Genomic DNA, 21,536 nt, shown 5'->3' on the forward strand with positions numbered 1-21,536 from the left:
AAATTGTTTGCATTTGTTTGCACAATGTAAATGTCTTGGAATTTCCCTGGAAGAGCCTAACGAAGTGGCTGGGGAGAGAGGAGTTGGTCTTTCCTGCTAACGCGGCTTTCCCATAATCTTTTGTTACAACGATGATTATTCGTATGGATCATTGAACATTTCCAAATCGTTGGAGAGTGTTTTTATTGCGATGTATGATTCCAAAAATGATACAAGATATAGAAAAGCAATGAAAAAGTTTAGCCTTCAGGCTTTTCTACAACCCATTGGTCAACCAGTATTAAGCATTGGTTGTTCAGTGGTAGAATTCTCGCTTGCCATGTGAGAGGCCCGGGTTCGATTCCCGGCCAATGCAGTCTATCTTTACAGAGGTGTTAGTAACTTACTCTCAAATTGTTCACATTTGTTTGCACAATAGAAATGTCTTTGAATTTCCCCGGAAAAGCCTAACGAAGTGGCTGGGGAGAGAGGAGTTTGTCTTTCCTGCTAACGCGGCTTACCCACATCTTTTGTTACAACAATGATTATTCATATGGATCATTGAACAGTTCCAAATCGTTGGAGAGTGTTGTTATTGCGATGTATGATTCCAAAAATGATACAAGATATACAAAGGCCCATGAAAAAGTTTAGCCTTAAGGCTTTTCTACAACCCATTGGTTGACCAGTATTAATAATTGGTTGTTCAGTGGTAGAATTCTCGCTTGCCATGTGAAAGGCCCGGGTTCGATTCCCGGCCAATGCAGTCTATCTTTACGGAGGTGGTAGTAACTTACTCTCAAATTGTTCACATTTGTTTGCACAATGTAAATGTCTTGGAATTTCCCTGGAAGAGTCTAACGAAGTGGCTAGGGAGAGAGGAGTTGGTCTTTCCTGCTAACGCGGCTTTCCCACATCTTTTGTTACAACGATGATTATTCGTATGGATCATTGAACAGTTCCAAATCGTTGGAGAGTGTTTTTATTGCGATGTATGATTCCAAAAATGATACAAGATATACAAAGGCCCATGAAAAAGTTTAGCCTTAAGGCTTTTCTACAACCCATTGGTTGACCAGTATTAATAATTGGTTGTTCAGTGGTAGAATTCTCGCTTGCCATGTGAAAGGCCCGGGTTCGATTCCCGGCCAATGCAGTCTATCTTTATGGAGGTGGTAGATACTTACTCTCAAATTGTTCACATTTGTTTGCACAATGTAAATGTCTTGGAATTTCCCTGGAAGAGCCTAACGAAGTGGCTGGGGAGAGAAGAGTTGGTCTTTCCTGCTAACGCGGCTTTCCCACATCTTTTGTTACAACGCTGATTATTCGTCTGGATCATTGAACAGTTCCAAATCGTTGGAGAGTGTTGTTATTGCAATGTATGATTCAAAAAATGATGCAAGATATAGAAAGGCCCATGAAAAAGTTTAGCCTTCAGGCTTTTCTACAACCCATTGGTCAACCAGTATTAAGCATTGGTTGTTCAGTGGTAGAATTCTCGCTTGCCATGTGAGGGGCCCGGGTTCGATTTCCGGCCAATGCAGTCTATCATTACAGAGGTGGTAGTAACTTACTCTCAAATTGTTCACATTTGTTTGCACAATGTAAATGTCTTGGAATTTCCCCGGAAGACCCTAACGAAGTGGCTGGGGGGAGAGGAGTTTGTCGTTCCTGCTAACGCGGTTTACCCACATCTTTTGTTAAAACAATGATTATTCATATGGATCATTGAACATTTCCAAATCGTTGGAGAGCGTTGTTATTGCAATGTATGATTCCAAAAATGATACAAGATATACAAAGGCCCATGAAAAAGTTTAGCCTTAAGGCTTTTCTACAACCCATTGGTTGACCAGTATTAATAATTGGTTGTTCAGTGGTAGAATTCTCGCTTGCCATGTGAAAGGCCCGGGTTTGATTCCTGGCCAATGCAGTCTATCTTTACAGAGGTGGTAGTAACTTACTCTCAAATTGTTCACATTTGTTTGCACAATGTAAATGTCTTGGAATTTCCCTGGAAGAGCCTAACAAAGTGGCTGGGGAGAGAGGAGTTGGTCTTTCCTGCTAACGCGGCTTTCCCATAATCTTTTGTTACAACGATGATTATTCGTATGGATCATTGAACATTTCCAAATCGTTGGAGAGTGTTTTTATTGCGATGTATGATTCCAAAAATGATACAAGATATAGAAAAGCAATGAAAAAGTTTAGCCTTCAGGCTTTTCTACAACCCATTGGTCAACCAGTATTAAGCATTGGTTGTTCAGTGGTAGAATTCTCGCTTGCCATGTGAGAGGCCCGGGTTCGATTCCCGGCCAATGCAGTCTATCTTTACAGAGGTGTTAGTAACTTACTCTCAAATTGTTCACATTTGTTTGCACAATGTAAATGTCTTGGAATTTCCCCGGAAGAGCCTGACGAAGTGGCTGGGGAGAGAGGAGTTTGTCTTTCCTGCTAACGCGGCTTACCCACATCTTCTGTTACAACAATGATTATTCGTATGGATCATTGAACAGTTCCAAATCGTTGGAGAGTGTTTTTATTGCGATGTATGATTCCAAAAATGATACAAGATATACAAAGGCCCATGAAAAAGTTTAGCCTTAAGGCTTTTCTACAACCCATTGGTTGACCATTATTAAGCATTGGTTGTTCAGTGGTAGAATTCTCGCTTGCCATGTGAGAGGCCCGGGTTCGATTCCCGGCCAATGCAGTCTATCTTTACAGAGGTGGTAGTAACTTACTCTCAAATTGTTCACATTTGTTTGCACAATGTAAATGTCTAGGAATTTCCCCGGAAGAGCCTAATGAAGTAGCTGGGCAGATAGGAGTTGGTCTTTCCTTCTAACGCTTTTTTCCCACATCTTTTGTTACGACGATGATTATTCGTATGGATCATTGAGCAGTCCCAAATCGTTGGAGAGTGTTCTTATTGCAATGTATGATTCCAAAAATTATACATATATACAAAGGCCCATGAAAAAGTTTAGCCTTCAGGCTTTCCTACAACCCATTGGTCAACCAGTATTAAGCATTGGTTGTTCAGTGGTAGAATTCTCGCTTGCCATGTGAGAGGCCCGGGTTCGATTCCCGGCCAATGCAGTCTATCTTTACAGAGGTGGTAGTAACTTACTCTCAAATTGTTCACATTTTTTTGCACAATTTAAATGTCTTGGAATTTCCCTGGAAGAGCCTAACGAAGTGGCTGGGGAGAGAGGAGTTGGTCTTTCCTGCTAACGCGGCTTTCCCACAACTTTTGTTACAACGATGATTATTCGTATGGATCATTGAACAGTTCCAAATCGTTGGAGAGTGTTTTTATTGCGATGTATGATTCCAAAAATGATACAAGATATACAAAGGCCCATGAAAAAGTTTAGCCTTAAGGCTTTTCTACAACCCATTGGTTGACCATTATTAAGCATTGGTTGTTCAGTGGTAGAATTCTCGCTTGCCATGTGAGAGGCCCGGGTTTGATTCCCGGCTAATGCAGTCTATCTTTACGGAGGTGGTAGTAACTTACTCTCAAATTGTTCACATTTGTTTGCACAATGTAAATGTCTTGGAATTTCCCTGGAAGAGCCTAACGAAGTGGCTGGGGAGAGAGGAGTTGGTCTTTCCTGCTAACGCGGCTTTCCCATAATCTTTTGTTACAACGATGATTATTCGTATGGATCATTGAACAGTTCCAAATCGTTGGAGAGTGTTTTTATTGCGATGTATGATTCCAAAAATGATACAAGATATACAAAGGCCCATGAAAAAGTTTAGCCTTAAGGCTTTTCTACAACCCATTGGTTGACCAGTATTAAGCATTGGTTGTTCAGTGGTAGAATTCTCGCTTCCCATGTGAGAGGCCTGGGTTCGATTCCCGGCCAATGCAGTCTATCTTTACAGAGATGGTAGTAACTTACTCTAAAATTGTTCACATTTGTTTGCACAATGTAAATGTCTTGGAATTTCCCTGGAAAAGCCTAACGAAGTGGCTGGGGAGAGAGGAGTTGGTCTTTCCTGCTAACGCGGCTTCCCCACATCTTTTGTTACAACGCTGATTATTCGTCTGGATCATTGAACAGTTCCAAATTGTTGGAGAGTGTTGTTATTGCAATGTATGATTCAAAAAATGATGCAAGATATGGAAAGGCCCATGAAAAAGTTTAGCCTTCAGGCTTTTCTACAACCCATTGGTCAACCAGTATTAAGCATTGGTTGTTCAGTGGTAGAATTCTCGCTTGCCATGTAAGGGGCCCGGGTTCAATTCCCGGCCAATGCAGTCTATCATTACAGAGGTGGTAGTAACTTATTCTCAAATTGTTCACATTTGTTTGCACAATGTAAATGTCTTGGAATTTCCCCGGAAGAGCCTAACGAAGTGGCTGGTGGGAGAGGAGTTTGTCTTTCCTGCTAACGCGGTTTACCCACATCTTCTGTTAAAACAATGATTATTCATATGGATCATTGAACATTTCCAAATCGTTGGAGAGCGTTGTTATTGCAATGTATGATTCCAAAAATGATACAAGATATACAAAGGCCCATGAAAAAGTTTAGCCTTAAGGCTTTTCTACAACCCATTGGTTGACCTGTATTAATAATTGGTTGTTCAGTGGTACAATTCTCGCTTGCCATGTGAAAGGCCCGGGTTTGATTCCTGGCCAATGCAGTCTTTCTTTACAGAGGTGGTAGTAACTTACTCTCACATTTGTTTGCACAATGTAAATGTCTTGGAATTTCCCCGGAAGAGCCTAATGAAGTAGCTGGGCAGATAGGAGTTGGTCTTTCCTTCTAACGCGGCTTTCCCACATCTTTTGTTACGACGATGATTATTCGTATGGATCATTGAGCAGTCCCAAATCGTTGGAGAGTGTTGTTATTGCAATGTATGATTCCAAAAATTATACATATATACAAAGGCCCATGAAAAAGTTTAGCCTTCAGGCTTTCCTACAACCCATTGGTCAACCAGTATTAAGCATTGGTTGTTCAGTGGTAGAATCCTCGCTTGCCATGTGAGAGGCCCGGGTTCGATTCCCGGCCAATGCAGTCTATCTTTACAGAGGTGGTAGTAACTTACTCTCAAATTGTTCACATTTGTTTGCACAATGTAAATGTCTTGGAATTTCCCTGGAAGAGCCTAACGAAGTGGCTGGGGAGAGAGGAGTTGGTCTTTCCTGCTAACGCGGCTTTCCCACATCTTTTGTTACAACGATGATTATTCGTATGGATCATTGAACAGTTCCAAATCGTTGGAGAGTGTTTTTATTGCGATGTATGATTCCAAAAATAATACAAGATATACAAAGGCCCATGAAAAAGTTTAGCCTTAAGGCTTTTCTACAACCCATTGGTAAACCAGTATTAAGCATTGGTTGTTCAGTGGTAGAATTCTCGCTTCCCATGTGAGAGCCCCGGGTTCGATTCCTGGCCAATGCAGTCTATCTTTACAGAGGTGGTAGTAACTTACTCTCAAATTGTTCACATTTGTTTGCACAATGCAAATGTCTTGGAATTTCCCTGGAAGAGCCTAACGAAGTGGCTGGGGAGAGAGGAGTTGGTCTTTTCTGCTAACGCGGCTTACCCACATCTTTTGTTACAACGATGATTATTCGTCTGGATCATTGAACAGTTCCAAATCGTTGGAGAGTGTTGTTATTGCAATGTATGATTCAAAAAATGATGCAAGATATGGAAAAGCCCATGAAAAAGTTTAGCCTTCAGGCTTTTCTACAACCCATTGGTCAACCAGTATTAAGCATTGGTTGTTCAGTGGTAGAATTCTCGCTTGCCATGTGAGAGGCCTGGGTTCGATTCCCGGCCAATGCAGTCTATCTTTACAGAGGTGTTAGTAACTTACTCTCAAATTGTTCACATTTGTTTGCACAATGTAAATGTCTTGGAATTTCCCCGGAAGAGCCTGACGAAGTGGCTGGGGAGAGAGGAGTTTGTCTTTCCTGCTAACGCGGCTTAACCACATCTTTTGTTACAACAATGATTATTCATATGGATCATTGAACAGTTCCAAATCGTTAAAGAGCGTTGTTATTGCAATGTATGATTCCAAAAATGATACAAGATATACAAAGGCCCATGAAAAAGTTTAGCCTTAAGGCTTTTCTACAACCCATTGGTTGACCAGTATTAAGCATTGGTTGTTCAGTGGTAGAATTCTCGCTTCCCATGTGAGAGGCCCGGGTTCGATTCCCGGCCAATGCAGTCTATCTTTAAGGAGGTGGTAGTAACTTACTCTCAAATTGTTCACATTTGTTTGCACAATGTAAATGTCTTGGAATTTCCCTGGAAGAGCCTAACGAAGTGGCTGGGGATAGAGGAGTTGGTCTTTCCTTCTAACGCGGCTTTCCCACATCTTTTGTTACAACGATGATTATTCGTATGGATCATTGAACAGTTCCAAATCGTTGGAGAGTGTTTTTATTGCGATGTATGATTCCAAAAATGATACAAGATATACAAAGGCCCATGAAAAAGTTTAGCCTTAAGGCTTTTCTACAACCCATTGGTTGACCAGTATTAAGCATTGGTTGTTCAGTGGTAGAATTCTCGCTTGCCATGTAAGGGGCCCGGGTTCGATTCCCGGCCAATGCAGTCTATCATTACAGAGGTGGTAGTAACTTACTCTCAAATTGTTCACATTTGTTTGCACAATGTAAATGTCTTGGAATTTCCCCGGAAGAGCCTAACGAAGTGGCTGGGGGGAGAGGAGTTTGTCTTTCCTGCTAACGCGGTTTACCCACATCTTTTGTTAAAACAATGATTATTCATATGGATCATTGAACATTTCCAAATCGTTGGAGAGCGTTGTTATTGCAATGTATGATTCCAAAAATGATACAAGATATACAAAGGCCCATGAAAAAGTTTAGCCTTAAGGCTTTTCTACAACCCATTGGTCAACCAGTATTAAGCATTGGTTGTTCAGTGGTAGAATTCTCGCTTGCCATGTGAGAGGCCTGGGTTCGATTCCTGTCTAATGCAGTCTATCTTTACAGAGGTGGTAGTAACTTACTCTCAAATTGTTCACATTTGTTTGCACAATGTAAATGTCTTGGAATTTCCCTGGAAGAGCCTAACGAAGTGGCTGGGGAGAGAGGAGTTGGTCTTTCCTGCTAACGCGGCTTTCCCACATCTTTTGTTACAACGATGATTATTCGTATGGATCATTGAACAGTTCCAAATCGTTGGAGAGTGTTTTTATTGCGATGTATGATTCCAAAAATGATACAAGATATACAAAGGCCCATGAAAAAGTTTAGCCTTAAGGCTTTTCTACAACCCATTGGTAAACCAGTATTAAGCATTGGTTGTTCAGTGGTAGAATTCTCGCTTCCCATGTGAGAGCCCCGGGTTCGATTCCTGGCCAATGCAGTCTATCTTTACAGAGGTGGTAGTAACTTACTCTCAAATTGTTCACATTTGTTTGCACAATGTAAATGTCTTGGAATTTCCCTGGAAGAGCCTAACGAAGTGGCTGGGGAGAGAGGAGTTGGTCTTTCCTGCTAACGCGGCTTACCCACATCTTTTGTTACAACAATGATTATTCATATGGATCATTGAACAGTTCCAAATCGTTAAAGAGCGTTGTTATTGCAATGTATGATTCCAAAAATGATACAAGATATACAAAGGCCCATGAAAAAGTTTAGCCTTAAGGCTTTTCTACAACCCATTGGTTGACCAGTATTAATAATTGGTTGTTCAGTGGTAGAATTCTCGCTTGCCATGTGAAAGGTCCGGGTTTGATTCCTGGCCAATGCAGTCTATCTTTACAGAGGTGGTAGTAACTTACTCTCAAATTGTTCGCATTTGTTTGCACAATGTAAATGTCTTGGAATTTCCCTGGAAGAGCCAAACGAATTTGCTAGGTAGAGAGGAGTTGGTCTTTCCTGCTAACGCGGCTTTCCCATAATCTTTTGTTACAACGATGATTATTCATATGGGTCATTGAACAGTTCCAAATCGTTGGAGAGTGTTGTTATTGCGATGTATGATTCCAAAAATGATACAAGATATACAAAGGCCAATGAAAAAGTTTAGCCTTAAGGCTTTTCTACAACCCATTGGTCAACCAGTATTAAGCATTGGTTGTTCAGTGGTAGAATTCTCGCTTGCCATGTGAGAGGCCTGGGTTCGATTCCTGTCTAATGCAGTCTATCTTTACAGAGGTGGTAGTAACTTACTCTCAAATTGTTCACATTTGTTTGCACAATGTAAATGTCTTGGAATTTCCCTGGAAGAGCCTAACGAAGTGGCTGGGGAGAGAGGAGTTGGTCTTTCCTGCTAACGCGGCTTTCCCACATCTTTTGTTACAACGATGATTATTCGTATGGATCATTGAACAGTTCCAAATCGTTGGAGAGTGTTTTTATTGCGATGTATGATTCCAAAAATGATACAAGATATACAAAGGCCCATGAAAAAGTTTAGCCTTAAGGCTTTTCTACAACCCATTGGTAAACCAGTATTAAGCATTGGTTGTTCAGTGGTAGAATTCTCGCTTCCCATGTGAGAGCCCCGGGTTCGATTCCTGGCCAATGCAGTCTATCTTTACAGAGGTGGTAGTAACTTACTCTCAAATTGTTCACATTTGTTTGCACAATGTAAATGTCTTGGAATTTCCCTGGAAGAGCCTAACGAAGTGGCTGGGGAGAGAGGAGTTGGTCTTTCCTGCTAACGCGGCTTACCCACATCTTTTGTTACAACAATGATTATTCATATGGATCATTGAACAGTTCCAAATCGTTAAAGAGCGTTGTTATTGCAATGTATGATTCCAAAAATGATACAAGATATACAAAGGCCCATGAAAAAGTTTAGCCTTAAGGCTTTTCTACAACCCATTGGTTGACCAGTATTAATAATTGGTTGTTCAGTGGTAGAATTCTCGCTTGCCATGTGAAAGGTCCGGGTTTGATTCCTGGCCAATGCAGTCTATCTTTACAGAGGTGGTAGTAACTTACTCTCAAATTGTTCGCATTTGTTTGCACAATGTAAATGTCTTGGAATTTCCCTGGAAGAGCCAAACGAATTTGCTAGGTAGAGAGGAGTTGGTCTTTCCTGCTAACGCGGCTTTCCCATAATCTTTTGTTACAACGATGATTATTCATATGGGTCATTGAACAGTTCCAAATCGTTGGAGAGTGTTGTTATTGCGATGTATGATTCCAAAAATGATACAAGATATACAAAGGCCAATGAAAAAGTTTAGCCTTAAGGCTTTTCTACAACCCATTGGTCAACCAGTATTAAGCATTGGTTGTTCAGTGGTAGAATTCTCGCTTGCCATGTGAGAGGCCTGGGTTCGATTCCCGTCCAATGCAGTCTATCTTTACAGAGGTGGTAGTAACTTACTCTCAAATTGTTCACATTTGTTTGCACAATGTAAATGTCTTGGAATTTCCCTGGAAGAGCCTAACGAAGTGGCTGGGGAGAGAGGAGTTGGTCTTTCCTGCTAACGCGGCTTTCCCACATCTTTTGTTACAACGATGATTATTCGTATGGATCATTGAACAGTTCCAAATCGTTGGAGAGTGTTTTTATTGCGATGTATGATTCCAAAAATGATACAAGATATACAAAGGCCCATGAAAAAGTTTAGCCTTAAGGCTTTTCTACAACCCATTGGTAAACCAGTATCAAGCATTGGTTGTTCAGTGGTAGAATTCTCGCTTCCCATGTGAGAGCCCCGGGTTCGATTCCTGGCCAATGCAGTCTATCTTTACAGAGGTGGTAGTAACTTACTCTCAAATTGTTCACATTTGTTTGCACAATGTAAATGTCTTGGAATTTCCCTGGAAGAGCCTAACGAAGTGGCTGGGGAGAGAGGAGTTGGTCTTTCCTGCTAACGCGGCTTACCCACATCTTTTGTTACAACAATGATTATTCATATGGATCATTGAACAGTTCCAAATCGTTAAAGAGCGTTGTTATTGCAATGTATGATTCCAAAAATGATACAAGATATACAAAGGCCCATGAAAAAGTTTAGCCTTAAGGCTTTTCTACAACCCATTGGTTGACCAGTATTAATAATTGGTTGTTCAGTGGTAGAATTCTCGCTTGCCATGTGAAAGGTCCGGGTTTGATTCCTGGCCAATGCAGTCTATCTTTACAGAGGTGGTAGTAACTTACTCTCAAATTGTTCACATTTGTTTGCACAATGTAAATGTCTTGGAATTTCCCCGGAAGAGCCTAATGAAGTAGCTGGGCAGATAGGAGTTGGTCTTTCCTTCTAACGCGGCTTTCCCACATCTTTTGTTACGACGATGATTATTCGTATGGATCATTGAGCAGTCCCAAATCGTTGGAGAGTGTTGTTATTGCAATGTATGATTCCAAAAATTATACATATATACAAAGGCCCATGAAAAAGTTTAGCCTTCAGGCTTTCCTACAACCCATTGGTCAACCAGTATTAAGCATTGGTTGTTCAGTGGTAGAATCCTCGCTTGCCATGTGAGGGGCCCGGGTTCGATTCCCGGCCAATGCAGTCTATCTTTACAGAGGTGGTAGTAACTTAATCTCAAATTGTTCACATTTGTTTGCACAATGTAAATGTCTTGGAATTTCCCTGGAAGAGCCTAACGAAGTGGCTGGGGAGAGACGAGTTGGTCTTTCCTGCTAACGCGGCTTTCCCATAATCTTTTGTTACAACGATGATTATTCGTATGGATCATTGAACAGTTCCAAATCGTTGGAGAGTGTTTTTATTGCGATGTATGATTCCAAAAATGATACAAGATATACAAAGGCCCATGAAAAAGTTTAGCCTTAAGGCTTTTCTACAACCCATTGGTTGACCAGTATTAAGCATTGGTTGTTCAGTGGTAGAATTCTCGCTTCCCATGTGAGAGGCCCGGGTTCGATTCCCGGCCAATGCAGTCTATCTTTACGGAGGTGGGAGTAACTTACTCTCAAGTTGTTCACATTTGTTTGCACAATGTAAATGTCTTGGAATTTCCCTGGAAGAGCCTAACGAAGTGGCTGGGGAGAGAGGAGTTGCTCTTTCCTGCTAACGCGGCTTTCCCATAATCTTTTGTTACAACGATGATTATTCGTATGGATCATTGAACAGTTCCAAATCGTTGGAGAGTGTTTTTATTGCGATGTATGATTCCAAAAATGATACAAGATATACAAAGGCCCATGAAAAAGTTTAGCCTTAAGGCTTTTCTACAACCCATTGGTTGACCAGTATTAAGCATTGGTTGTTCAGTGGTAGAATTCTCGCTTCCCATGTGAGAGGCCCGGGTTCGATTCCCGGCCAATGCAGTCTATCTTTACAGAGATGGTAGTAACTTACTCTAAAATTGTTCACATTTGTTTGCACAATGTAAATGTCTTGGAATTTCCCTGGAAAAGCCTAACGAAGTGGCTGGGGAGAGAGGAGTTGGTCTTTCCTGCTAACGCGGCTTCCCCACATCTTTTGTTACAACGCTGATTATTCGTCTGGATCATTGAACAGTTCCAAATTGTTGGAGAGTGTTGTTATTGCAATGTATGATTCAAAAAATGATGCAAGATATAGAAAGGCCCATGAAAAAGTTTAGCCTTCAGGCTTTTCTACAACCCATTGGTCAACCAGTATTAAGCATTGGTTGTTCAGTGGTAGAATTCTCGCTTGCCATGTAAGGGGCCCGGGTTCGATTCCTGGCCAATGCAGTCTATCATTACAGAGGTGGTAGTAACTTACTCTCAAATTGTTCACATTTGTTTGCACAATGTAAATGTCTTGGAATTTCCCCGGAAGAGCCTAACGAAGTTGCTGGGGGGAGAGGAGTTTGTCTTTCCTGCTAACGCGGTTTACTCACATCTTTTGTTAAAACAATGATTATTCATATGGATCATTGAACATTTCCAAATCGTTGGAGAGCGTTGTTATTGCAATGTATGATTCCAAAAATGATACAAGATATACAAAGGCCCATGAAAAAGTTTAGCCTTAAGGCTTTTCTACAACCCATTGGTTGACCAGTATTAATAATTGGTTGTTCAGTGGTAGAATTCTCGCTTGCCATGTGAAAGGCCCGGGTTTGATTCCTGGCCAATGCAGTCTATCTTTACAGAGGTGGTAGTAACTTACTCTCAAATTGTTTGCATTTGTTTGCACAATGTAAATGTCTTGGAATTTCCCTGGAAGAGCCTAACGAAGTGGCTGGGGTGAGACGAGTTGGTCTTTCCTGCTAACGCGGCTTTCCCATAATCTTTTGTTACAACGATGATTATTCGTATGGATCATTGAACAGTTCCAAATCGTTGGAGAGTGTTTTTATTGCGATGTATGATTCCAAAAATGATACAAGATATACAAAGGCCCATGAAAAAGTTTAGCCTTAAGGCTTTTCTACAACCCATTGGTTGACCAGTATTAAGCATTGGTTGTTCAGTGGTAGAATTCTCGCTTCCCATGTGAGAGGCCCGGGTTTGATTCCCGGCCAATGCAGTCTATCTTTACGGAGGTGGTAGTAACTTACTCTCAAATTGTTCACATTTGTTTGCACAATGTAAATGTCTTGGAATTTCCCTGGAAGAGCCTAACGAAGTGGCTGGGGAGAGAGGAGTTGGTCTTTCCTGCTAACGCGGCTTTCCCACATCTTTTGTTACAACGCTGATTATTCGTCTGGATCATTGAACAGTTCCAAATCGTTGGAGAGTGTTGTTATTGCAATTATTGATTCAACAAATGATGCAAGATATAGAAAAGCCCATGAAAAAGTTTAGCCTTCAGGCTTTTCTACAACCCATTGGTCAACCAGTATTAAGCATTGGTTGTTCAGTGGTAGAATTCTCGCTTGCCATGTGAGAGGTCCGGGTTCGATTCCCGGCCAATGCAGTCTATCTTTACAGAGGTGTTAGTAACTTACTCTCAAATTGTTCACATTTGTTTGCACAATGTAAATGTCTTGGAATTTCCCCGGAAGAGCCTGACGAAGTGGCTGGGGAGAGAGGAGTTTGTCTTTCTTGCTAACGCGGCTTACCCACATCTTTTGTTACAACAATGATTATTCATATGGATCATTGAACAGTTCCAAATCGTTAAAGAGCGTTGTTATTGCAATGTATGATTCCAAAAATGATACAAGATATACAAAGGCCCATGAAAAAGTTTAGCCTTAAGGCTTTTCTACAACCCATTGGTTGACCATTATTAAGCATTGGTTGTTCAGTGGTAGAATTCTCGCTTGCCATGTGAGAGGCCTGGGTTCGATTCCCGGCCAATGCAGTCTATCTTTACAGAGGTGGTAGTAACTTACTCTCAAATTGTTCACATTTGTTTGCACAATGTAAATGTCTAGGAATTTCCCCGGAAGAGCCTAATGAAGTAGCTGGGCAGATAGGAGTTGGTCTTTCCTTCTAACGCTTTTTTCCCACATCTTTTGTTACGACGATGATTATTCGTATGGATCATTGAGCAGTCCCAAATCGTTGGAGAGTGTTCTTATTGCAATGTATGATTCCAAAAATTATACATATATACAAAGGCCCATGAAAAAGTTTAGCCTTCAGGCTTTCCTACAACCCATTGGTCAGCCAGTATTAAGCATTGGTTGTTCAGTGGTAGAATTCTCGCTTGCCATGTGAGAGGCCCGGGTTCGATTCCCGGCCAATGCAGTCTATCTTTACAGAGGTGGTAGTAACTTACTCTCAAATTGTTCACATTTTTTTGCACAATTTAAATGTCTTGGAATTTCCCTGGAAGAGCCTAACGAAGTGGCTGGGGAGAGAGGAGTTGGTCTTTCCTGCTAACGCGGCTTTCCCACAACTTTTGTTACAACGATGATTATTCGTATGGATCATTGAACAGTTCCAAATCGTTGGAGAGTGTTTTTATTGCGATGTATGATTCCAAAAATGATACAAGATATACAAAGGCCCATGAAAAAGTTTAGCCTTAAGGCTTTTCTACAACCCATTGGTTGACCATTATTAAGCATTGGTTGTTCAGTGGTAGAATTCTCGCTTGCCATGTGAGAGGCCCGGGTTTGATTCCCGGCTAATGCAGTCTATCTTTACGGAGGTGGTAGTAACTTACTCTCAAATTGTTCACATTTGTTTGCACAATGTAAATGTCTTGGAATTTCCCTGGAAGAGCCTAACGAAGTGGCTGGGGAGAGAGGAGTTGGTCTTTCCTGCTAACGCGGCTTTCCCATAATCTTTTGTTACAACGATGATTATTCGTATGGATCATTGAACAGTTCCAAATCGTTGGAGAGTGTTTTTATTGCGATGTATGATTCCAAAAATGATACAAGATATACAAAGGCCCATGAAAAAGTTTAGCCTTAAGGCTTTTCTACAACCCATTGGTTGACCAGTATTAAGCATTGGTTGTTCAGTGGTAGAATTCTCGCTTCCCATGTGAGAGGCCTGGGTTCGATTCCCGGCCAATGCAGTCTATCTTTACAGAGATGGTAGTAACTTACTCTAAAATTGTTCACATTTGTTTGCACAATGTAAATGTCTTGGAATTTCCCTGGAAAAGCCTAACGAAGTGGCTGGGGAGAGAGGAGTTGGTCTTTCCTGCTAACGCGGCTTCCCCACATCTTTTGTTACAACGCTGATTATTCGTCTGGATCATTGAACAGTTCCAAATTGTTGGAGAGTGTTGTTATTGCAATGTATGATTCAAAAAATGATGCAAGATATGGAAAGGCCCATGAAAAAGTTTAGCCTTCAGGCTTTTCTACAACCCATTGGTCAACCAGTATTAAGCATTGGTTGTTCAGTGGTAGAATTCTCGCTTGCCATGTAAGGGGCCCGGGTTCAATTCCCGGCCAATGCAGTCTATCATTACAGAGGTGGTAGTAACTTATTCTCAAATTGTTCACATTTGTTTGCACAATGTAAATGTCTTGGAATTTCCCCGGAAGAGCCTAACGAAGTGGCTGGTGGGAGAGGAGTTTGTCTTTCCTGCTAACGCGGTTTACCCACATCTTCTGTTAAAACAATGATTATTCATATGGATCATTGAACATTTCCAAATCGTTGGAGAGCGTTGTTATTGCAATGTATGATTCCAAAAATGATACAAGATATACAAAGGCCCATGAAAAAGTTTAGCCTTAAGGCTTTTCTACAACCCATTGGTTGACCTGTATTAATAATTGGTTGTTCAGTGGTACAATTCTCGCTTGCCATGTGAAAGGCCCGGGTTTGATTCCTGGCCAATGCAGTCTTTCTTTACAGAGGTGGTAGTAACTTACTCTCACATTTGTTTGCACAATGTAAATGTCTTGGAATTTCCCCGGAAGAGCCTAATGAAGTAGCTGGGCAGATAGGAGTTGGTCTTTCCTTCTAACGCGGCTTTCCCACATCTTTTGTTACGACGATGATTATTCGTATGGATCATTGAGCAGTCCCAAATCGTTGGAGAGTGTTGTTATTGCAATGTATGATTCCAAAAATTATACATATATACAAAGGCCCATGAAAAAGTTTAGCCTTCAGGCTTTCCTACAACCCATTGGTCAACCAGTATTAAGCATTGGTTGTTCAGTGGTAGAATCCTCGCTTGCCATGTGAGAGGCCCGGGTTCGATTCCCGGCCAATGCAGTCTATCTTTACAGAGGTGGTAGTAACTTACTCTCAAATTGTTCACATTTGTTTGCACAATGTAAATGTCTTGGAATTTCCCTGGAAGAGCCTAACGAAGTGGCTGGGGAGAGAGGAGTTGGTCTTTCCTGCTAACGCGGCTTTCCCACATCTTTTGTTACAACGATGATTATTCGTATGGATCATTGAACAGTTCCAAATCGTTGGAGAGTGTTTTTATTGCGATGTATGATTCCAAAAATAATACAAGATATACAAAGGCCCATGAAAAAGTTTAGCCTTAAGGCTTTTCTACAACCCATTGGTAAACCAGTATTAAGCATTGGTTGTTCAGTGGTAGAATTCTCGCTTCCCATGTGAGAGCCCCGGGTTCGATTCCTGGCCAATGCAGTCTATCTTTACAGAGGTGGTAGTAACTTACTCTCAAATTGTTCACATTTGTTTGCACAATGCAAATGTCTTGGAATTTCCCTGGAAGAGCCTAACGAAGTGGCTGGGGAGAGAGGAGTTGGTCTTTTCTGCTAACGCGGCTTACCCACATCTTTTGTTACAACGATGATTATTCGTCTGGATCATTGAACAGTTCCAAATCGTTGGAGAGTGTTTTTATTGCGATGTATGATTCCAAAAATGATACAAGATATACAAAGGCCCATGAAAAAGTTTAGCCTTAAGGCTTTTCTACAACCCATTGGTTGACCATTATTAAGCATTGGTTGTTCAGTGGTAGAATTCTCGCTTGCCATGTGAGAGGCCTGGGTTCGATTCCCGGCCAATGCAGTCTATCTTTACAGAGGTGGTAGTAACTTACTCTCAAATTGTTCACATTTGTTTGCACAATGTAAATGTCTAGGAATTTCCCCGGAAGAGCCTAATGAAGTAGCTGGGCAGATAGGAGTTGGTCTTTCCTTCTAACGCTTTTTTCCCACATCTTTTGTTACGACGATGATTATTCGTATGGATCATTGAGCAGTCCCAAATCGTTGGAGAGTGTTCTTATTGCAATGTATGATTCCAAAAATTATACATATATACAAAGGCCCATGAAAAAGTTTAGCCTTCAGGCTTTCCTACAACCCATTGGTCAGCCAGTATTAAGCATTGGTTGTTCAGTGGTAGAATTCTCGCTTGCCATGTGAGAGGCCCGGGTTCGATTCCCGGCCAATGCAGTCTATCTTTACAGAGGTGGTAGTAACTTACTCTCAAATTGTTCACATTTTTTTGCACAATTTAAATGTCTTGGAATTTCCCTGGAAGAGCCTAACGAAGTGGCTGGGGAGAGAGGAGTTGGTCTTTCCTGCTAACGCGGCTTTCCCACAACTTTTGTTACAACGATGATTATTCGTATGGATCATTGAACAGTTCCAAATCGTTGGAGAGTGTTTTTATTGCGATGTATGATTCCAAAAATGATACAAGATATACAAAGGCCCATGAAAAAGTTTAGCCTTAAGGCTTTTCTACAACCCATTGGTTGACCATTATTAAGCATTGGTTGTTCAGTGGTAGAATTCTCGCTTGCCATGTGAGAGGCCCGGGTTTGATTCCCGGCTAATGCAGTCTATCTTTACGGAGGTGGTAGTAACTTACTCTCAAATTGTTCACATTTGTTTGCACAATGTAAATGTCTTGGAATTTCCCTGGAAGAGCCTAACGAAGTGGCTGGGGAGAGAGGAGTTGGTCTTTCCTGCTAACGCGGCTTTCCCATAATCTTTTGTTACAACGATGATTATTCGTATGGATCATTGAACAGTTCCAAATCGTTGGAGAGTGTTTTTATTGCGATGTATGATTCCAAAAATGATACAAGATATACAAAGGCCCATGAAAAAGTTTAGCCTTAAGGCTTTTCTACAACCCATTGGTTGACCAGTATTAAGCATTGGTTGTTCAGTGGTAGAATTCTCGCTTCCCATGTGAGAGGCCTGGGTTCGATTCCCGGCCAATGCAGTCTATCTTTACAGAGATGGTAGTAACTTACTCTAAAATTGTTCACATTTGTTTGCACAATGTAAATGTCTTGGAATTTCCCTGGAAAAGCCTAACGAAGTGGCTGGGGAGAGAGGAGTTGGTCTTTCCTGCTAACGCGGCTTCCCCACATCTTTTGTTACAACGCTGATTATTCGTCTGGATCATTGAACAGTTCCAAATTGTTGGAGAGTGTTGTTATTGCAATGTATGATTCAAAAAATGATGCAAGATATGGAAAGGCCCATGAAAAAGTTTAGCCTTCAGGCTTTTCTACAACCCATTGGTCAACCAGTATTAAGCATTGGTTGTTCAGTGGTAGAATTCTCGCTTGCCATGTAAGGGGCCCGGGTTCAATTCCCGGCCAATGCAGTCTATCATTACAGAGGTGGTAGTAACTTATTCTCAAATTGTTCACATTTGTTTGCACAATGTAAATGTCTTGGAATTTCCCCGGAAGAGCCTAACGAAGTGGCTGGTGGGAGAGGAGTTTGTCTTTCCTGCTAACGCGGTTTACCCACATCTTCTGTTAAAACAATGATTATTCATATGGATCATTGAACATTTCCAAATCGTTGGAGAGCGTTGTTATTGCAATGTATGATTCCAAAAATGATACAAGATATACAAAGGCCCATGAAAAAGTTTAGCCTTAAGGCTTTTCTACAACCCATTGGTTGACCTGTATTAATAATTGGTTGTTCAGTGGTACAATTCTCGCTTGCCATGTGAAAGGCCCGGGTTTGATTCCTGGCCAATGCAGTCTTTCTTTACAGAGGTGGTAGTAACTTACTCTCACATTTGTTTGCACAATGTAAATGTCTTGGAATTTCCCCGGAAGAGCCTAATGAAGTAGCTGGGCAGATAGGAGTTGGTCTTTCCTTCTAACGCGGCTTTCCCACATCTTTTGTTACGACGATGATTATTCGTATGGATCATTGAGCAGTCCCAAATCGTTGGAGAGTGTTGTTATTGCAATGTATGATTCCAAAAATTATACATATATACAAAGGCCCATGAAAAAGTTTAGCCTTCAGGCTTTCCTACAACCCATTGGTCAACCAGTATTAAGCATTGGTTGTTCAGTGGTAGAATCCTCTCTTGCCATGTGAGAGGCCCGGGTTCGATTCCCGGCCAATGCAGTCTATCTTTACAGAGGTGGTAGTAACTTACTCTCAAATTGTTCACATTTGTTTGCACAATGTAAATGTCTTGGAATTTCCCTGGAAGAGCCTAACGAAGTGGCTGGGGAGAGAGGAGTTGGTCTTTCCTGCTAACGCGGCTTTCCCACATCTTTTGTTACAACGATGATTATTCGTATGGATCATTGAACAGTTCCAAATCGTTGGAGAGTGTTTTTATTGCGATGTATGATTCCAAAAATAATACAAGATATACAAAGGCCCATGAAAAAGTTTAGCCTTAAGGCTTTTCTACAACCCATTGGTAAACCAGTATTAAGCATTGGTTGTTCAGTGGTAGAATTCTCGCTTCCCATGTGAGAGCCCCGGGTTCGATTCCTGGCCAATGCAGTCTATCTTTACAGAGGTGGTAGTAACTTACTCTCAAATTGTTCACATTTGTTTGCACAATGCAAATGTCTTGGAATTTCCCTGGAAGAGCCTAACGAAGTGGCTGGGGAGAGAGGAGTTGGTCTTTTCTGCTAACGCGGCTTACCCACATCTTTTGTTACAACGATGATTATTCGTCTGGATCATTGAACAGTTCCAAATCGTTGGAGAGTGTTGTTATTGCAATGTATGATTCAAAAAATGATGCAAGATATGGAAAAGCCCATGAAAAAGTTTAGCCTTCAGGCTTTTCTACAACCCATTGGTCAACCAGTATTAAGCATTGGTTGTTCAGTGGTAGAATTCTCGCTTGCCATGTGAGAGGCCTGGGTTCGATTCCCGGCCAATGCAGTCTATCTTTACAGAGGTGTTAGTAACTTACTCTCAAATTGTTCACATTTGTTTGCACAATGTAAATGTCTTGGAATTTCCCCGGAAGAGCCTGACGAAGTGGCTGGGGAGAGAGGAGTTTGTCTTTCCTGCTAACGCGGCTTAACCACATCTTTTGTTACAACAATGATTATTCATATGGATCATTGAACAGTTCCAAATCGTTAAAGAGCGTTGTTATTGCAATGTATGATTCCAAAAATGATACAAGATATACAAAGGCCCATGAAAAAGTTTAGCCTTAAGGCTTTTCTACAACCCATTGGTTGACCAGTATTAAGCATTGGTTGTTCAGTGGTAGAATTCTCGCTTCCCATGTGAGAGGCCCGGGTTCGATTCCCGGCCAATGCAGTCTATCTTTAAGGAGGTGGTAGTAACTTACTCTCAAATTGTTCACATTTGTTTGCACAATGTAAATGTCTTGGAATTTCCCTGGAAGAGCCTAACGAAGTGGCTGGGGATAGAGGAGTTGGTCTTTCCTTCTAACGCGGCTTTCCCACATCTTTTGTTACAACGATGATTATTCGTATGGATCATTGAACAGTTCCAAATCGTTGGAGAGTGTTTTTATTGCGATGTATGATTCCAAAAATGATACAAGATATACAAAGGCCCATGAAAAAGTTTAGCCTTAAGGCTTTTCTACAACCCATTGGTTGACCATTATTAAGCATTGGTTGTTCAGTGGTAGAATTCTCGCTTGCCATGTGAGAGGCCCGGGTTCGATTCCCGGCCAATGCAGTCTATCTTTACGGAGGTGGTAGTAACTTACTCTCAAATTGTTCACATTTGTTTGCACAATAGAAATGTCTTTGAATTTCCCCGGAAAAGCCTAACGAAGTGGCTGGGGAGAGAGGAGTTTGTCTTTCCTGCTAACGCGGCTTACCCACATCTTTTGTTACAACAATGATTATTCGTATGAATCATTGAACAGTCCCAAATCGTTGGAGAGTGTTGTTATTGCAATGTATGATTCCAAAAATTATACATATATACAAAGGCCCATGAAAAAGTTTAGCCTTCAGGCTTTCCTACAACCCATTGGTCAACCAGTATTAAGCATTGGTTGTTCAGTGGTAGAATTCTCGCTTGCCATGTGAGAGGCCCGGGTTCGATTCCCGGCCAATGCAGTCTATCTTTACAGAGATGGTAGTAACTTACTCTCAAATTGTTCACATTTGTTTGCACAATGTAAATGTCTTGGAATTTCCCTGGAAGAGCCTAACGAAGTGGCTGGGGAGAGAGGAGTTGGTCTTTCCTGCTAACGCGGCTTTCCCACATCTTTTGTTACAACGCTGATTATTCGTCTGGATCATTGAACAGTTCCAAATCGTTGGAGAGTGTTGTTATTGCAATGTATGATTCAAAAAATGATGCAAGATATAGAAAGGCCCATGAAAAAGTTTAGCCTTCAGGCTTTTCTACAACCCATTGGTCAACCAGTATTAAGCATTGGTTGTTCAGTGGTAGAATTCTCGCTTGCCATGTGAGGGGCCCGGGTTCGATTCCCGGCCAATGCAGTCTATCATTACAGAGGTGGTAGTAACTTACTCTCAAATTGTTCACATTTGTTTGCACAATGTAAATGTCTTGGAATTTCCCCGGAAGAGCCTAACGAAGTGGCTGGGGGGAGAGGAGTTTGTCGTTCCTGCTAACGCGGTTTACCCACATCTTTTGTTAAAACAATGATTATTCATATGGATCATTGAACATTTCCAAATCGTTGGAGAGCGTTGTTATTGCAATGTATGATTCCAAAAATGATACAAATATACAAAGGCCCATGAAAAAGTTTAGCCTTAAGGCTTTTCTACAACCCATTGGTTGACCAGTGTTAATAATTGGTTGTTCAGTGGTAGAATTCTCGCTTGCCATGTGAAAGGCCCGGGTTTGATTCCTGGCCAATGCAGTCTATCTTTACAGAGGTGGTAGTAACTTACTCTCAAATTGTTCACATTTGTTTGCACAATGTAAATGTCTTGGAATTTCCCCGGAAGAGCCTAATGAAGTAGCTGGGCAGATAGGAGTTGGTCTTTCCTTCTAACGCGGCTTTCCCAC

At 41.3% G+C, this 21,536-nt stretch overlaps 42 non-coding genes across 42 annotated transcripts; all 42 read left to right on the plus strand.

Annotated features, from left to right (window-relative positions):
• The first annotated feature begins 284 nt into the window (after nucleotides 1-284).
• Nucleotides 285-355, plus strand: trnag-gcc (transfer RNA glycine (anticodon GCC)). The gene has a single exon. It is a non-coding gene; the product is annotated as a tRNA-Gly (tRNA).
• A 1,099-nt stretch (nucleotides 356-1,454) lies between these two features.
• trnag-gcc (transfer RNA glycine (anticodon GCC)) lies at nucleotides 1,455-1,525 on the plus strand. Its single transcript has one exon. It is a non-coding gene; the product is annotated as a tRNA-Gly (tRNA).
• Nucleotides 1,526-2,234: 709 nt separating this feature from the next.
• On the plus strand, nucleotides 2,235-2,305 carry trnag-gcc (transfer RNA glycine (anticodon GCC)). Its single transcript has one exon. It is a non-coding gene; the product is annotated as a tRNA-Gly (tRNA).
• A 319-nt stretch (nucleotides 2,306-2,624) lies between these two features.
• On the plus strand, nucleotides 2,625-2,695 carry trnag-gcc (transfer RNA glycine (anticodon GCC)). The gene has a single exon. It is a non-coding gene; the product is annotated as a tRNA-Gly (tRNA).
• A 318-nt stretch (nucleotides 2,696-3,013) lies between these two features.
• On the plus strand, nucleotides 3,014-3,084 carry trnag-gcc (transfer RNA glycine (anticodon GCC)). The gene has a single exon. It is a non-coding gene; the product is annotated as a tRNA-Gly (tRNA).
• Nucleotides 3,085-3,403: 319 nt separating this feature from the next.
• trnag-gcc (transfer RNA glycine (anticodon GCC)) lies at nucleotides 3,404-3,474 on the plus strand. The gene has a single exon. It is a non-coding gene; the product is annotated as a tRNA-Gly (tRNA).
• A 320-nt stretch (nucleotides 3,475-3,794) lies between these two features.
• trnag-ccc (transfer RNA glycine (anticodon CCC)) lies at nucleotides 3,795-3,865 on the plus strand. The gene has a single exon. It is a non-coding gene; the product is annotated as a tRNA-Gly (tRNA).
• A 319-nt stretch (nucleotides 3,866-4,184) lies between these two features.
• On the plus strand, nucleotides 4,185-4,255 carry trnag-gcc (transfer RNA glycine (anticodon GCC)). The gene has a single exon. It is a non-coding gene; the product is annotated as a tRNA-Gly (tRNA).
• A 699-nt stretch (nucleotides 4,256-4,954) lies between these two features.
• Nucleotides 4,955-5,025, plus strand: trnag-gcc (transfer RNA glycine (anticodon GCC)). Its single transcript has one exon. It is a non-coding gene; the product is annotated as a tRNA-Gly (tRNA).
• Nucleotides 5,026-5,344: 319 nt separating this feature from the next.
• trnag-ccc (transfer RNA glycine (anticodon CCC)) lies at nucleotides 5,345-5,415 on the plus strand. Its single transcript has one exon. It is a non-coding gene; the product is annotated as a tRNA-Gly (tRNA).
• A 319-nt stretch (nucleotides 5,416-5,734) lies between these two features.
• On the plus strand, nucleotides 5,735-5,805 carry trnag-gcc (transfer RNA glycine (anticodon GCC)). The gene has a single exon. It is a non-coding gene; the product is annotated as a tRNA-Gly (tRNA).
• A 319-nt stretch (nucleotides 5,806-6,124) lies between these two features.
• On the plus strand, nucleotides 6,125-6,195 carry trnag-ccc (transfer RNA glycine (anticodon CCC)). Its single transcript has one exon. It is a non-coding gene; the product is annotated as a tRNA-Gly (tRNA).
• A 319-nt stretch (nucleotides 6,196-6,514) lies between these two features.
• On the plus strand, nucleotides 6,515-6,585 carry trnag-gcc (transfer RNA glycine (anticodon GCC)). The gene has a single exon. It is a non-coding gene; the product is annotated as a tRNA-Gly (tRNA).
• Nucleotides 6,586-7,294: 709 nt separating this feature from the next.
• Nucleotides 7,295-7,365, plus strand: trnag-ccc (transfer RNA glycine (anticodon CCC)). The gene has a single exon. It is a non-coding gene; the product is annotated as a tRNA-Gly (tRNA).
• Nucleotides 7,366-8,465: 1,100 nt separating this feature from the next.
• On the plus strand, nucleotides 8,466-8,536 carry trnag-ccc (transfer RNA glycine (anticodon CCC)). Its single transcript has one exon. It is a non-coding gene; the product is annotated as a tRNA-Gly (tRNA).
• Nucleotides 8,537-9,246: 710 nt separating this feature from the next.
• trnag-gcc (transfer RNA glycine (anticodon GCC)) lies at nucleotides 9,247-9,317 on the plus strand. Its single transcript has one exon. It is a non-coding gene; the product is annotated as a tRNA-Gly (tRNA).
• Nucleotides 9,318-9,636: 319 nt separating this feature from the next.
• trnag-ccc (transfer RNA glycine (anticodon CCC)) lies at nucleotides 9,637-9,707 on the plus strand. The gene has a single exon. It is a non-coding gene; the product is annotated as a tRNA-Gly (tRNA).
• Nucleotides 9,708-10,415: 708 nt separating this feature from the next.
• On the plus strand, nucleotides 10,416-10,486 carry trnag-gcc (transfer RNA glycine (anticodon GCC)). Its single transcript has one exon. It is a non-coding gene; the product is annotated as a tRNA-Gly (tRNA).
• Nucleotides 10,487-10,806: 320 nt separating this feature from the next.
• trnag-ccc (transfer RNA glycine (anticodon CCC)) lies at nucleotides 10,807-10,877 on the plus strand. Its single transcript has one exon. It is a non-coding gene; the product is annotated as a tRNA-Gly (tRNA).
• Nucleotides 10,878-11,197: 320 nt separating this feature from the next.
• Nucleotides 11,198-11,268, plus strand: trnag-ccc (transfer RNA glycine (anticodon CCC)). Its single transcript has one exon. It is a non-coding gene; the product is annotated as a tRNA-Gly (tRNA).
• A 319-nt stretch (nucleotides 11,269-11,587) lies between these two features.
• Nucleotides 11,588-11,658, plus strand: trnag-gcc (transfer RNA glycine (anticodon GCC)). Its single transcript has one exon. It is a non-coding gene; the product is annotated as a tRNA-Gly (tRNA).
• Nucleotides 11,659-12,368: 710 nt separating this feature from the next.
• Nucleotides 12,369-12,439, plus strand: trnag-ccc (transfer RNA glycine (anticodon CCC)). Its single transcript has one exon. It is a non-coding gene; the product is annotated as a tRNA-Gly (tRNA).
• A 319-nt stretch (nucleotides 12,440-12,758) lies between these two features.
• Nucleotides 12,759-12,829, plus strand: trnag-gcc (transfer RNA glycine (anticodon GCC)). The gene has a single exon. It is a non-coding gene; the product is annotated as a tRNA-Gly (tRNA).
• A 319-nt stretch (nucleotides 12,830-13,148) lies between these two features.
• On the plus strand, nucleotides 13,149-13,219 carry trnag-gcc (transfer RNA glycine (anticodon GCC)). The gene has a single exon. It is a non-coding gene; the product is annotated as a tRNA-Gly (tRNA).
• A 318-nt stretch (nucleotides 13,220-13,537) lies between these two features.
• trnag-gcc (transfer RNA glycine (anticodon GCC)) lies at nucleotides 13,538-13,608 on the plus strand. The gene has a single exon. It is a non-coding gene; the product is annotated as a tRNA-Gly (tRNA).
• Nucleotides 13,609-13,927: 319 nt separating this feature from the next.
• trnag-gcc (transfer RNA glycine (anticodon GCC)) lies at nucleotides 13,928-13,998 on the plus strand. Its single transcript has one exon. It is a non-coding gene; the product is annotated as a tRNA-Gly (tRNA).
• Nucleotides 13,999-14,318: 320 nt separating this feature from the next.
• Nucleotides 14,319-14,389, plus strand: trnag-ccc (transfer RNA glycine (anticodon CCC)). The gene has a single exon. It is a non-coding gene; the product is annotated as a tRNA-Gly (tRNA).
• A 319-nt stretch (nucleotides 14,390-14,708) lies between these two features.
• trnag-gcc (transfer RNA glycine (anticodon GCC)) lies at nucleotides 14,709-14,779 on the plus strand. Its single transcript has one exon. It is a non-coding gene; the product is annotated as a tRNA-Gly (tRNA).
• A 699-nt stretch (nucleotides 14,780-15,478) lies between these two features.
• trnag-gcc (transfer RNA glycine (anticodon GCC)) lies at nucleotides 15,479-15,549 on the plus strand. The gene has a single exon. It is a non-coding gene; the product is annotated as a tRNA-Gly (tRNA).
• Nucleotides 15,550-15,868: 319 nt separating this feature from the next.
• trnag-ccc (transfer RNA glycine (anticodon CCC)) lies at nucleotides 15,869-15,939 on the plus strand. Its single transcript has one exon. It is a non-coding gene; the product is annotated as a tRNA-Gly (tRNA).
• A 319-nt stretch (nucleotides 15,940-16,258) lies between these two features.
• trnag-gcc (transfer RNA glycine (anticodon GCC)) lies at nucleotides 16,259-16,329 on the plus strand. Its single transcript has one exon. It is a non-coding gene; the product is annotated as a tRNA-Gly (tRNA).
• Nucleotides 16,330-16,647: 318 nt separating this feature from the next.
• trnag-gcc (transfer RNA glycine (anticodon GCC)) lies at nucleotides 16,648-16,718 on the plus strand. Its single transcript has one exon. It is a non-coding gene; the product is annotated as a tRNA-Gly (tRNA).
• Nucleotides 16,719-17,037: 319 nt separating this feature from the next.
• trnag-gcc (transfer RNA glycine (anticodon GCC)) lies at nucleotides 17,038-17,108 on the plus strand. The gene has a single exon. It is a non-coding gene; the product is annotated as a tRNA-Gly (tRNA).
• Nucleotides 17,109-17,428: 320 nt separating this feature from the next.
• trnag-ccc (transfer RNA glycine (anticodon CCC)) lies at nucleotides 17,429-17,499 on the plus strand. The gene has a single exon. It is a non-coding gene; the product is annotated as a tRNA-Gly (tRNA).
• Nucleotides 17,500-17,818: 319 nt separating this feature from the next.
• trnag-gcc (transfer RNA glycine (anticodon GCC)) lies at nucleotides 17,819-17,889 on the plus strand. The gene has a single exon. It is a non-coding gene; the product is annotated as a tRNA-Gly (tRNA).
• A 699-nt stretch (nucleotides 17,890-18,588) lies between these two features.
• Nucleotides 18,589-18,659, plus strand: trnag-gcc (transfer RNA glycine (anticodon GCC)). Its single transcript has one exon. It is a non-coding gene; the product is annotated as a tRNA-Gly (tRNA).
• Nucleotides 18,660-18,978: 319 nt separating this feature from the next.
• trnag-ccc (transfer RNA glycine (anticodon CCC)) lies at nucleotides 18,979-19,049 on the plus strand. The gene has a single exon. It is a non-coding gene; the product is annotated as a tRNA-Gly (tRNA).
• Nucleotides 19,050-19,368: 319 nt separating this feature from the next.
• trnag-gcc (transfer RNA glycine (anticodon GCC)) lies at nucleotides 19,369-19,439 on the plus strand. Its single transcript has one exon. It is a non-coding gene; the product is annotated as a tRNA-Gly (tRNA).
• Nucleotides 19,440-19,758: 319 nt separating this feature from the next.
• Nucleotides 19,759-19,829, plus strand: trnag-ccc (transfer RNA glycine (anticodon CCC)). Its single transcript has one exon. It is a non-coding gene; the product is annotated as a tRNA-Gly (tRNA).
• A 319-nt stretch (nucleotides 19,830-20,148) lies between these two features.
• On the plus strand, nucleotides 20,149-20,219 carry trnag-gcc (transfer RNA glycine (anticodon GCC)). Its single transcript has one exon. It is a non-coding gene; the product is annotated as a tRNA-Gly (tRNA).
• A 318-nt stretch (nucleotides 20,220-20,537) lies between these two features.
• Nucleotides 20,538-20,608, plus strand: trnag-gcc (transfer RNA glycine (anticodon GCC)). The gene has a single exon. It is a non-coding gene; the product is annotated as a tRNA-Gly (tRNA).
• A 319-nt stretch (nucleotides 20,609-20,927) lies between these two features.
• On the plus strand, nucleotides 20,928-20,998 carry trnag-gcc (transfer RNA glycine (anticodon GCC)). The gene has a single exon. It is a non-coding gene; the product is annotated as a tRNA-Gly (tRNA).
• The last annotated feature ends 538 nt before the right edge of the window (nucleotides 20,999-21,536 follow it).

This window comes from Vanacampus margaritifer, chromosome 3 (genome assembly GCF_051991255.1).
Source record: "Vanacampus margaritifer isolate UIUO_Vmar chromosome 3, RoL_Vmar_1.0, whole genome shotgun sequence".
Lineage (NCBI taxonomy): Eukaryota > Metazoa > Chordata > Actinopteri > Syngnathiformes > Syngnathidae > Vanacampus > Vanacampus margaritifer.